This window comes from Coturnix japonica, chromosome 2, assembly GCF_001577835.2.
Source record: "Coturnix japonica isolate 7356 chromosome 2, Coturnix japonica 2.1, whole genome shotgun sequence".
Classification (NCBI taxonomy): domain Eukaryota; kingdom Metazoa; phylum Chordata; class Aves; order Galliformes; family Phasianidae; genus Coturnix; species Coturnix japonica.
In genome coordinates this window covers 69,409,397-69,423,327 of record NC_029517.1, presented here as the reverse complement: position 1 = coordinate 69,423,327, position 13,931 = coordinate 69,409,397, and the positions used below count along the sequence as shown (strand labels likewise).

General features: G+C 38.5%; 1 protein-coding gene across 3 annotated transcripts in view; it reads right to left on the bottom strand.

The window, feature by feature from the left end:
* The window catches only part of CDKAL1 (CDK5 regulatory subunit associated protein 1 like 1), a 315,678-nt gene that overhangs the window by 285,542 nt on the left and 16,205 nt on the right, over positions 1-13,931 (bottom strand). The window lies entirely within an intron of this gene.

Sequence of the window (13,931 nt, the reverse complement as noted above, 5' to 3'; positions counted from 1 at the left end):
TAAATACTCCATTCATTAGATCCACTACCTCAAATCTCTCTTAACAGCACTTTAATTCAAGCATATATAGGTGTAAGAACAAAAAAAAACTAACACCATAAAAGACACGCACCTCTCATTATCACTGACATGCTGGGCACAGCAAGTGTTTTTTGTCTGCTGCTATAACAGAGTAGCACTTAGGATATTTTAGGCAAAAAAGGAGGTTACAAACTAAGCTGCTTACAGACCAACAGGTTGTATCTTGCCTTATCCTCTCTCTCAGAGCAGAAATTATTCTTGAATCTTCAGTTTCCAAGATAGATGCAGCAGTAAGCTTCTTGACTGCAACTTACAGAGCATATAAAAGAACTGTATCTTACATGCTAGCTTTTTGTTCTAGTGTATACCACAGTCCTAAGAATATACAGCTGTATAGCATTCACATTTCTTCCAACGTTTCTACTGTAATATGAGAAATCCTCTTTTTTTTTTTTTAATCATTGATTATTCTTTATATCAAGCCACCCTTTTTCCACAACCCACTAATTAACCGTAACTGACCACAACTCTGACAAACACAAACATCCCGTTCAGGTATTGAAGTTCGTTTAATAACAAGGACTGTTAAATTAAAAAGGAGAGCCCTCACAGAGAAGTGCCAGGCAGGAGAATCTTAATGATTGTTAAGGAATCTTAAGGAATCTAAGGAATTTAACCACATGCACTACACTGAAACAATAATAAATATAATATGGTCAACTTGGAAATACAAATGATGAAGCACAGTATTTCATACTATTAGGCAAAATAAATAAATAAATAAAGCTTATCCTTCACTTTTCAAACAAGAAACAGCCCTGAGGTGCTGCCTGCATCTGTCTGCACACATTTGGGCTAGAGTAAGCTGAGATGTTACTGCCTCCATCCGCTCATTAATCCACCTCAGCTGGAGTTCTCCATCCTCACACAAAAAACCGATGGGCCACATGTAATTTTCCTTCCACTTCTCAGCAGAGTGAAAACCACAACAGTTAAGAAACTTTGGCCAGGTGACTACTCTGGTGATATTCCCCTCCCAGCCACATGCAGACACAGCACAAGCACATGAGCAGAACCGATCAGTTACACTAAGTGGAAGATCAAACGGGCAATCCCAAAGGCCATCCCACTGGGCTGCCTTGACCAAAGAAGCAAGAACTCAAGCCTTGGTCCCTGTACATCACTCAGGTTTGCACTTGGAGAAGCCCTATTGTGGATTGAGCTACCAGCAGCTCAGCACCATACAGTTGTTCACCCACTAACCCTCATCCCCCAAGAGGGATGAAAGAGAGAGTCACAAACAAAGTAGTTTTTATCTCAGCATGAGTTCTATTTACTACAACAGAAGAAGAAAACGGGAACAGAAGTGCAACTATAACAAGATATATATAGCCGCAATGCAGTTACTTGCCACCCAACACATAGCAACAATATCACTGCCCAATATCCGCCAGCACCACCAGGTCTCACCACATGATGTCCTCGGGTACAAAATAACCCCTAGCCTAAGTCAGGCACTATCCTGGCTACACATCATCATGGCAGCAGCTCTGCCCAACCAAGCAGCCTGATCCCAGGTGTTCTCCCATTGCTCAGCTACAACCAACCATCAGTGTGATGTTAATGCTGTTTTGGACAAAACAAGCACAAGGCATTACAGGCACACAGGCAAAGTTATTTACTTCTTAATACAATAAGTAGATACAGATGGAAATGCTATTTCCCTCACAGTGCCTCCCCCCTTCACCCCACCCCCAAGGACAGTCAAACCATCCTCCAAAGGTCAGTGAAGGTCAATGTAAACAATCACACTTAAATTCCTCATACTCAGTATGTTCAACTAGGAGACACCTGCCCCACACAGATAGGCCACAGCACACTGCATGATACTGGAGATCAGGCTTCCAAATGCCAGCTTTTCATATCAAAACATATCCCAGCCATGTCTTCCCTACAACACAAAGCCATGCAATCAAGCAGCTGGCTACCACAGATGGCAAGCAGGGAGGCCAACAACTCTCCTGTTATTACTACTTTGTATTTGGATGCCGTAACTAGGAAGTACGTATTTTACCCTGTTACCTCAGGGCTTATTAATCCCAAAGAAAATAAATCAAGTAAACCTGTCCCACAGTTAGGATAGCTTACAAGAGAAAATCTAAATATAACCTACAATTCTGAAGAACTCACAAAGAATTTGGTGAACAACTGCAAACAGAGATTACCCACTAAGGAGGAATGAATGTTTTGTGGGTTTTGGGTTGTTGTTTTTTTTCCATGAACACAAAATGCACTATTTTTGAATTGAAGTGACTTTATATAGCAATATAAGCTTTTGACAGCATCTCACAGCCAACATTAAAATTAGAGGATATTAGCTGATTAGCAATGAAAACCTTTAGTCCTTTCATCTGACATAAAGAAGAAAGACAAGTAGACATGAAAGATAACAAGGTGTGCGTATCTTTAAAAAAAAAAAAAAACAAAACTAAATTCAAAATATCATTTGATAGACAGAATTTCTTCAGGCACAAATAACTTTGGTAGTTCAACACTGCCAAAACTGATTTCATATCATCGTTGCTAATAAATTAAAAAGCACTCAATAGACTATTAAGCTTCATTTGATTAACCCTTAGAAAACATACTCAAAATTCATATGCCTCAAACAGCACATGCTTTTAGAACAAGGAACTACAGGACTTAATTTCTCCTAACAATCACAATCTGATTTTAGTGGCATTCATTATGGAGCTACTCAAAAACAAAGTTTAGATAACATGCACTAAAAATGAACTCTCCAAACAAGCAAGGCTTCCCCACGCTGCTTTGTTCTTTAAGTGATTGTATTTTCCAAGTAAGGAAGCTAATTTATTGTACGTTTATAAAAAACACATTTAATCCTTTGCATAACATTGCTAAAGAGACTCCCCACTAAGCTGCCTAAGGCATTAACTAGAAAGAAGCAAATCCTGTGGCATAATCTAAAGTTTGGTGCATGAATGGCAAAAAAGCCCAGCACAATTTCAAACGACACTTGTCATACATTATACATAAAGTACAAGCTCTAAGACGAGTCTCCCATGTTAAGCAGTGCTCAGCTCCTGGAAAAACTGCTGATTTCAGTAAGATCTCTAATGACAAACACCTACAAGCCCAGAGTGAACTAATGGTATATTTGGGTGGGCTTTCTACTTAGAATTTTTTTTGTTTGGTTTTTCTTTTTGTGGTGGTGGTGTTGGGTTTATTTTTAAGTCCAAGTTCATATTATATAGGAAGAAAAAATTGAGGCATACATCTATAAAAGACAGAAATAAGGCATGCAAAAGATTAATAAGCATATATTATTTTAAAAAAAAAAAAAAGCTTAAATGGGTCTCTGCAAGCTTAGTGATATAGAATGAACAGCTTCATGACCAAAATTTCACTATTAGATTACTGAACAGTTTCACCCCCTCCGCCTCACCCCCATCTTTTAGTTGACACTATGGAAGATAAAGAAAGGAAGGCCACATTTACTTACAGTTGCCACAACCTCTACCCTCCCAGGCATGGTCAATAGACTTAACGTGCCCATGTCCATTTCCAAAAATACATCCAGCATTTTGTACATTTACTTACAAGCTCAGATGAAGCTATCTCAGTTACACTTGGTTAAGACTGGATGCATTTGATAGCTGTTTAACATGCAGTTGTGACACTGGGAAGGCCTTGTGGCATGGTAAGCTGGAGGTGCAAGACTTCTCGCTTGGTCTCATGCATCTTTGTGTGAAGTCTGTAAATACCCAAGTACTGCTTTCTAATTTCAAGGAATAAAGTTGAATTTCAGAAGATGCTTGGCACATCATCTGTCTTTAAAACAAAGTGCTGAATAATCTAGTCAAAAGAACTAGGTGATGTGAAGCAAAATACTTAAAGCTCTTCAGAATCATTATGCAAGCGTATTTCAGAATTAAAGTGGGGCATATGGCAGGAAATGAAGTATCTAGACCACAGTGCTGTCACTACTGTTAAAATCTTGAATCATTCAATAGATGAGCAAATTAGTTATGCCACGCTTTAAACACTGGTACATTCTGAAATAGTATCCAATGTTATGGCACCATATAGCTCACACTTCAAGTAAAGCACCCACATACCGACAGAAGTGAACTGGTGTGGGAACTAGTGAGGCTAACAGTTCCCTAGAAGAGACATCAGGCCTCATACCACAATAAGAACAACTATCTCCAATACTTATTCCAACACAAGTTGTCTCCACAGTGTTAACAGACCTACAGTTGCTCAATGCGTCACCAACTTTACAACAGCATGTACACCTTTAACTATCTACAAAAAGGCAAACTACTTTATTTTGTCTTCAAATGGGAAAGTATATTCATTTACCAGCATTTATTTATCTTTCTGTCACATCATACTTACCTAAAACAAAGAGGTCCACCAACAGCAGCAACGACAAGGCTCACATTGTGCAAGCCTCTCTCAGACCTCCCACCTATTCCCAATATGCTATTTCTCCTTTCCCCTCTCCAGGAACCTCTGCCACACGAGAATAGTCTCCCCTTAAAGAGAAAAACTCTTCCATTCAACATTCACAGCTACCTTCTATGAAGGTAGAGATATGAAGCACAGCCTCTGTAACACTAAAGCAGCCTTAACAGTGCAGCCCCAGCACTGATCAGAAAACAGCAGCAACTGCAAGAAAGCCTGACCCATCTACAGCACTAATCACCAGACTCATGGGTTGAAAAACATCACAATGATCATCTACTTTCAACCCACCTGCTACATACAGACTCACCAACCACCAGACCAGGCTGCCCAGAGCCACATTCAGCCTGGCCTTGAATGCCTACAGGGATGGGGCATCCACAGCCTCCTTGGGTAACCTGTCCCAATGCATCACCACCCTCTGGGTGAAAAACTTCCTCCTTATAACCAACCTAAACCTCCTCTGTCTCAGTTTAAGACTATTCCCCCTTTTCCTATCATTACCTATACTTGCAGACAGCCATTGCCCCTCCTGTTTATACTTTCCTTTCAAGTATTGGAAGGCTAAAGTGAGGTGCCCCCAGAGCCTTCTCTTCTCCAAGCTAAACAAGCCCAGTTCCCTCAATCTTTCTTCAGAGAGGAGGTGCTCCAGCCCTCTGATCATCTCAGTGGTCCTCCTCTGGACTCGTTCCAAGAGCTCAACAATTTCAGTTTGTGCATGTTGCACCTTAGCCTGTCACTAGGCATCTCTGAAGAGCTGTGCATATATCTTACCATACGCTGACAATATTTACTTACACATGCAATGAGATTAGACAAGCCCAGCGCAGAAAGGTCTACAAGCACAAATGAGAGAACAAACTATATTTAAATACCATCATCTGGGACTTGCTGACAGATCTCAAAGTTAAAAAAAAAATGTTACATTTATGCCATTAGTAGCTCACTAACAACCAGTATATTCACATCTTATACAATTGTCACATAGATAAACATAGGTAAACCATATTCAAGCTTTTTTCCTGGATTTTATTAACTTCCTCTCCACAACAGTTTGACAGCCCCTGCCTCCCCTTCTTCCGACAGATACAACTCCAACCTTCCAGCCTGTTCCAAACCTCAGCACCTCAAGTTCCAGACTCCAGTCCCCACAATACAATTCACCACAATTCCTCCACAAAGGAGAAATACTAGATACCCATGGGCCAGCATCCACTCCAGATAACACTCCCCTAACGTAGCATGTCATGTTCCAGCTTCCAGCAAGAAGTTGTAAGAGTCTCTTCAGTTTCCTCATATCATCACCGACAAAGAAATCACTTTCTCTCTATAGATACTAGAGAGGATGGAAAGGGAAACGGTCTTAGGCAAGCAGCAGGGGATTAAATGCAATTTCCAGGCAGCTCATCATACCCTTTCTCACAAAGAACATTATTCTAGGCACTATCTTCACAAGAGGCCCCCAGTAGTCATTACAGACAGCTCCAGATACCTTAACAAAAGCATCACAGCATTAACCAAAAACTACAACTTGCACACACACTTCCCCAGACCTCTACAAGAGCTTGCTAGAAAGTCATAGGTAAAAAAATATTGTTCACATAGGCCCACTTAATCTAGAAAGTGATCATCTGTTTCTGCTCTCAGAACCAAAAAGCATTTAATACCTTCACCATTTAAAGTCATCTGGTTTTGTTGATTAAGCGTTTATTAAAACAGCTAGTGAAGGCTTCTACAATAAGAAAAAGCATCAGTATTTTATAAATCCTTTGCAACTTACGCATATTGTCTATTTGTAGGAGTTCAAACAAATCAGAAGGAAGCTAAGGAAGTCAGTCCAAAGGCAAACTCAAGCTAATAAGCTATGTTTGGAACTCCAGATTAAATACATCACTACTTTGCCTGACAGACTTAAAGTAAAAGTCCCTTGACTTTCTAAGGCGGTTATCAACACAAACCCAAATCATACATACGACTCTCTGAACAGGACCAGACCTTTTTTTGTGGCACCTCTGTTTACACAGCTTATCCCTTATCTCACTGACAACACTGGGAACTACAGCAGATGGTCCCCTTAGACAGAACTCTAAGGCTTTTTCTCCACTCCCCCCGTTCCATTTTATTTTGTGCAAACAACTGATAACAAAGGCTGCTGCAATGATTTACTGATATCTGAACTTTAAAATTGACAAGACACAAACTGTTTTTGTCCCTTCCACCTCCTGATATGAACTGCTTAACCTTTTAACTATTAAGTGACAAAAGGAATTAATATTAATTGCACAGCAAACCATACAGTCTGCTGTATGCAGTCACCACTGTTGCTATACAGGAGAAAGATGCTTAAAATTATGCTCTGCACAGATTCTGTTCATTAAGCAGGCTCTGTACTACAGATACTATGAATTTGCAAACCACCCTACCAAAATCTTGCAAAAAAATAAATTAATTAAAAAACCTAGAGGTTGGCAAAAGCATCTCAACTAAACATCCATGAAGAAGCATCTGCAAGGAGACAGTAATGAACCAGACAGACCCAGAGGGCTTCCTTAAATGTAGGTCATGCTGTCACACCATAGCAATAGACACACTAGCATTTGTTGAATAGAACCCGGACTTATTACTGTGCAGAAAAAATTACTCTGTAGGCAGACAGTAATAATTACACATTTGCAATGATCATTATCTGATGCTTTTAAAAAACTGCAAAGAAAGAGCTTTATTGAATGTAAGAATGACACACATGCAACCCCTGCTGTAAAATTCTACTTAAGACAACACAGTATTTGCTTCTTTCTAGAAGCAGGTAAGACAAGAGAAAATAAGAGGTAAGGAATCTCTTTTTGCCCTGCGGATAGTTTAAAAACAGACTGGCAATCAATATGAAACAACAAAAGTACCTGAATATTCCCTATGGCTCAATGTTTCCAGAAGGAGATTTAAGGTATCCCCACAACAACTACAAATAGAATGCAAGACTAGAACAGATCATCTAACAATAAACCTCCATATTCGGGAGGTTATTTTTTTATTATAATACTATTATAACAGTAGGTTATTAATTACCTACTATTAGGTAGTAAATCTAATGCAAACTAGAAAGTTACCTGTTCTCCATTTAACTAGTCATCAATAATTTGATAATAATAATAACTGTTATCTCTAATTTGGAGATACATGGATTGGATGGATGGACCATTCAGAGGATAAAGGAACAGGGCTGAATGGTTGCCCTCAATGAGTTGTGGTCAACAGCTTGATGTGCACAGTTGGAGACCAGCCATGAGTGATGCCTCTTAGGGTCTATTACTGGGATCACTGCTGTTGAATATCTTCATTGTTGACAGCAACGGTGGGTCTTTCATTATTTAGATGGAGCTTAAAAGTAGTATGGAACTCAACTTTTTACACAGATAGCGATAGTCAAGGTGGAATAGTTTCAAACTAAAAGAGGGGAGATTTAAATGTTAAAGGAAATTCTTTACTCAGAGAGTGGTGAAGCAGGGAAAAAAAGCTGCACAGAGAAGATGTAGATGCCCCATCCCTAGACATATTTAAGGCCAGGTCGGATGGCATCCCTGGACAGCCTGATCTAATTGCTGGCAACCACGACCACAGCAGGTGTGTTAGAACTAATTAATCTTTAAAGTTCCTTCCAACCCAGAACTATCCTGTGATTGTACGATTTTGTTCTGTTATTGCATACACATGAATAAGCCTCAGTAGCTGAAGGAGGCCTACAAGAAAACTGGGGAGAGAATTTTTGTATGGATGTGTAGTGACAGGATGAAGGGAAAAGGTTGTAAACTGGAAGAGGTTAGATTTAGATTAAATATTAGGAAGAAATTCTTCACTGATTGTGGCAAGACACTGGAACAGGCTGTCCAGAAAGCTTTATGGATGTTCCCTTCCTGGAATCATTCAAGCTCAGCTGGATGGGGCTCTGGGCAACCTGGTCTAGAGGGAGGTGTCCTTTCCTATTGCAGAGGATCGAAACTAGAGGATCTTAAAGGTCCATAAATAAATCCCATAAACGGTATTGTTCAGGTTAACTACAATCTGCCTGTAGCCTTAAAAATACATAGCTTAAACTAAGGGAAGGGATATTGTGGTCAGAATCAAATCTCTGGAAGGTCAGAGCTTGAAAGACATTTCTTCTGAGTAAAGACAGAAAAGCTTTGTGACTGACCACAAGATCTATGATGATTTACACCTTCCCACAGCACATTAATAATTTCTATGAATGACTGCACGTATATAACCAACTACAGAACGCAGAATTGAAACCATTTGTTCCAGATAAATGAAAACTCAGTGCACAGTGAGCCACTCAGAATCCTAACTCCATAACTAACTGGTTCTAAAGGCTTTTAGTAAGTACCGCTCACAAGTAGGAAGAAAAGTCAACTTATCTATCTTATCCACTAGCATTGCAAAGTTAACCTGCACACACTGTTCATAAGTAAGAAAAAAGCACTATGCACTCCTATTCAAATTAATCTGAAGATGTTTAAAATCTGAATCCTTGAAGATCAGAGTACACGTTTATAATAATTTACCTACAGTATGTCAAAATGAAAGACTGCAGTCTAGATCCAGACATACAGTGTCACTACTGAATACAAACATCCATCTCAGGTCAGCAGATGTTCCAACTCTATCAAAGCCTATTTCTCTTACTACTTGCTAATTAAAATCTATATATGAATGAGCTATATATAATGAAAAGCTTTCATACAGAAACATCACTGCAACTTAAAGTACCTGACCATTCTTACTGAAACCTGAAGAAAACAGAATTGCTCCTCATGTACATCATTAATTATATTATTTCCTGAATAACTTACAGTTTTTCATTCTGCCAACAGACATTCAGTGTAGCCCACTAAGAAGTTCATTACTTCAGAATAGATAACCCAAAAGGCACCACAATACTTTGTTAAAATAATCTGACACTCAGATACTGAAGTAACAAAATAAAGTTAAAGGACTAAGACCCCATTAGTTATTTGTCTCTGGTCACTTCAGAAACAGAGCACATTTCATAAGTGGTACTTCTGGGAACTGTGTAAACAAAGTAAAGGTTGCCTCAGCCTGGATTACCAAATAAAATACCAACTTAGTTTTAGGGTAAACAAGAACACATTTTCCCCCAATCACATTTTACACTGGAACATCTTACATTACATACAAAATTTGTTTGGTTTTTTCCTTGTTTTCTTTTAATCTGTAGTCATAATCTACTAGACTGGGCTCTAGCCCAGAAGTAACCTGGTGGTCTTCAATGCAAAGGGAAAAAAATGCTTCTGTTAAATAAACTGTACTTCTTACTAAACAATGGACAGAACTTTCTGTATATAACGGTGCAGAAAACAAACAGTTTGCTTACTAGCGTCGTTCCAAGTATCTTGTTCCTACTGCTGAATGAAATCATATTATGGAAAACAGGCTGACTGTGCATATCAACTTGAACTTCCAGCAGCTAGAGCAAAAGGGACTGAACAGGGAAGCCCTCAGAAGTTTGATTAAATTTAAACAATGGTTATCAATATACATTGCACTGATATGGTTACAAAATTGCCCTTTTATCTTCCCCATTCTCACACAGCTTAATATACTTGAAATGTGGAACAATCAGAAATACTGAAGTTCATTATGTTGGGGGAAAATTAATAGAAATATTCTTCTGACAAAAATATATATATACGCTTTGGTGGTAAACCAAGCACCTGTTTATCGTACGTGTTCACAACTCCACTGAATAGCAGTAGTAATATCTGCCCCAGCCACATCAAGCCCTCGGCCCAGCACATCTCGCAATGCAGCCAGCCCTGAGCCATCTTGGCAGCAACTCTACCAGCAGAGCTGCCTGGCCCAGCTTGGGCCCAGACACACAACCCTCACTCAGCAAAGACCAAACAGGAGAGCACTGTTAATCCTATCTGGGCTGAAAACAAACCATGGATGTGAATACAGTGAGGTGGTGGGTGGTGAGATTTAGCAGTAGCAACAGGGGGTCACCTCTGCTGGTACACATTTTTATGAGCATAGAATGCAGGCTATTGCTCGTCACTGGAAAAATACAGAGCTAATGGCGATAGCTAAAACTTTTTTGTAGCTCAGGATTTGCTCATTATCAAACAGTGTTACTGTGCTCTTTGTACCCAATGTAGTTTCAGTAGATTTAAATAGGAGTCATCACTTTCCAAGCAACCTACATATATGCAGCCCAAGACAATTCCTCTTCATTCAATTCTGCCCAGTCAGGCCAAAAGGTTGGACACTTATGGAATACCAGATCAGCAGCATCCCATGTTTCTTCCAATTTTTGTTTTGTTTCAAAGGATAAAATAGCCAACAGATATCAGAGAACTCAGCTGAATCTGCCTCTTTTCTAACACAGCATTTCAGCAGTAGCAAAAGAGTCCATGTGTGTTAATATCTATTATCAGAAGCACAGAGCCCTCCAGAACTAAAGTTTAGAGGAAAGAACAGCATACCTGCTTACTTGCTTCAATGGTGATCTACAGGAACAAACTGAAAAGTATTGTAAGGCACGACAGGCATAGCAATTATACCTGTTATAACAGAACATTTTCAAAAAGACCATTTTAGCAACTAATTCATTTTTGACTAAGACCAAAGAAGAAGCAATAAGCCCAAATTGCCCTCAACTAAATCTCAACTAAAAAAAGAGAAATGAAAACTTGAGAGTTCAGCTGACCTTAAAATGATATTTTTATCCCCACCACATAACTCTCCATTGTAAATTATTAAAACACTTCACATGCTTACCTATACTCACAAAATAAAAAATAAAAAAAAAACCTTCTGCCAAACATTCAAAGGATTTGTGCAATCTGAGGGAAGATTAGATTTTAAAAAAGGGGTAGGAGGGGGTCTTACTGTGTTAAGAAGTAGCATGGAAGGCACAGTGCTAATAGCAATGACAATGACTACCTTTAAGATGCCTGAGTTAACAACAAAACACCCTGTACAGTCAAAGGAAAAGAAGCTGACACTACTGAACTCCTTACCCTCCAGGATGAGCTTCAGTAACACAAGTACCATCTGACTCTGCTAATTAGACTTAACTTAGGAATCTACAGTATACAGTGAAAAGTTTATAAACAACTGTCTTGAGCATACATTCACCTTTGAATTTCTTAAGTAGCAAATAAAATGCTTCTTTAAGCAAGGACAGAAAGTCCTATTTTAACAGATTTTTACTAGGACTGCTCTGAATGTAATGTATCCAATGCTATTATATCAGACCACAATGTCACAGGTGAATGTTGGTGGTATGGTAGCATGGGTTAAATTTTCCCAACAATCGCTCATTGCATTTTGGTGCCATGCAGTAGAGGGCAGCAGAGGAGCAATCTGACAAAATGGCTTCTGGCACTTAAGTCTATAAGAAACAAAGGTGTTTCCTTCACGTGAAAAAATTACGAAGACCAAACAGAGAATATGAACACAGTGAGTAAGTGAAATGGTACCTTTCAGCAGTGGTGACACTGAAGAAAATGAGAAGCCACATTCCAGTCAACAATGCACAGCTGTCACATCACAAAATGGAAAACATCTCAATCAACTCACCCACGCAAATCAGCCAGTGCTGGCAACTATGTTGACAAATAGTGTTTTGTAGTTGAGAATTAGCTCTATCAAACCATGTTACTGTGCTCTGTTGTAGTATCCATGGAAATACATAGGAAGCATTACTTTTGGAGTAACCTAAATTATTTGCCAAAGACAACTCTCTATTGTTTATTCTGTCATCTCACTTTAAAACAATGTTTTCCAAATATAACTACAAAAACATTTGTGAAACAATAGTAGAGAAAGCATTGTCAAAAATCAAGCTGATTCAGGAAAGGTTACGAAACTGTTCTTAAAGAGTATATGTAAGTAATTCATCCTAAAACATCTTCAAATCCACATTATTCATCAAGCTTCAAATCTTTCATTTGTGGAATCAAAAAAATCAGTTCCTAGAAAATAAAATGCTTTCAATATTCAAGCACTTTCTTGCAGAACTAAATTAACCAAGAGAAAGGAAGAAAAGTATCTTAAGACAACTAAGTTACTAAATCATCCTAGGAAGTCACATTACCGCTTCAAACCAAACGCTATGAAAACCTACAAAGAAGAAAAGCTACATTAAACTAATTATTTCACATTTTAAAAGAGGCATAATTACCTCAGAATCACTGTATCACATTCAAGGATCAGCAGCTATAAGCATGAATACTACAACTCCATATTTTTAACTTAAAAACCTGAAACTTTTCATTAGCTTCAGATCTTGCTTTTCCATTTTGTCTCAGAACATCTTATTTTGCCATCCAGACTCATACAGTAAGTTGAGCTGTAATTTCAATGTTCTGAAAACAATTTACACTTAGAAACAATTTTGTTGCCGTCTGATAAGCAATGTTTGTAAGAAAAGTTCTTCAGTTAAAAATATAAAACATTATCACAGAAAAATGAGTGAAAAAACGTTAACATGGTTTTGTAGCAACAAAAAGCAAAAGTAACTGCCCAATATTTCCTCAGAATGTGCCTATAAAATAAGCCCTTATGCCAGTACCTGCTAATAACTTTTAAAATAATTGAGTGGTACATCAAAAGTTTTTCATTTCCTCTTCATGGTATGCTAGGTAGAACACCTGGAATTCCACATACAAATCTGTCAAGTGATTTCAATCAATGCCAGGATTGTGAAACAAATTAAAAATATTGCATATGTACAAATGCAAATAATCACTAATGCACTCATATGGGTATCAAGCAAGATAACGGGAAGTAAGTGAGAAATAAGCTGTAAGGAATTAAATTAAGGTAATAATAACAGCAGGAATCAACTATAGTATGCAGCAACTGCACATACACCTCCACTTCCCCGGTAAGGAAAAACACACTTCATGGTGTCGAAAAATTCATACAAGCACATAGAAAACATGCAGTCTGGTAGCATAAATCACAACTTCGCACTACACAGACTCGGAGTCCTGTTTTTAACAGTATGTAGGATGAGTTACATCTGAGGTAATTTTTACCTTTTGTTAGAAGAAGCTATATGTTAAGGAGATGCAGCCTTCCATTATATACGTACCTGAGAATCATGAAAATCTGCCTTGCCAATAGATCTGTTTTTAACTACGGTAAAAGGAACGGACTTCTTAGTATATCGTAATTCCAGAACAGTGAAAACCTCTTGCTAACACAGGAAAAAAAAACTGACGCCATTCTGATTGGACACAGAAAACTCGAGCTGCATCACACTGCGAGCGTCTTAGTACCACACCCATTAGCTTTATTTGGATACCAGCTTTTCCGTGAATGAACAGCCAGGCTTACGCGATAAATTCATTTTCTGTTAAATCAGATTTGTTGACTTAAAGTTGGAATGATCT